This window comes from Naegleria gruberi, assembly GCF_000004985.1.
Source record: "Naegleria gruberi genomic scaffold NAEGRscaffold_159, whole genome shotgun sequence".
Taxonomy (NCBI): domain Eukaryota; phylum Heterolobosea; class Eutetramitea; order Acrasida; family Naegleriidae; genus Naegleria; species Naegleria gruberi.
Genome location: NW_003163176.1, coordinates 594 through 892, shown reverse-complemented (window position 1 = coordinate 892; position 299 = coordinate 594).

Below are 299 nucleotides of genomic sequence, written 5' to 3'. Positions count from 1 at the left end.
ATTAATAATTTTGTAAATAGTCAAATCACTTTCTGTTAATTGTTGCTTATCAAATTCAAAATAATTTTTCAATAAATTATCATTTTGTAATGGTTTTCTCAATCTCGATTGTTTAATTTTCAATTCCTTATTTCTCTTTTTCACTTTTGCTTTCTTTGTAACATTGCTAGTTTCATCAATGAATGACATGTTGTTGGAATTCTGGTTCTTCTTCATTGGATATGTGTTCTTGATTATTTTTTAATAAAATTAATCACTCTTGTTGTTGCTGTTATTTGACTTTCTTTAATAAGTTTGAT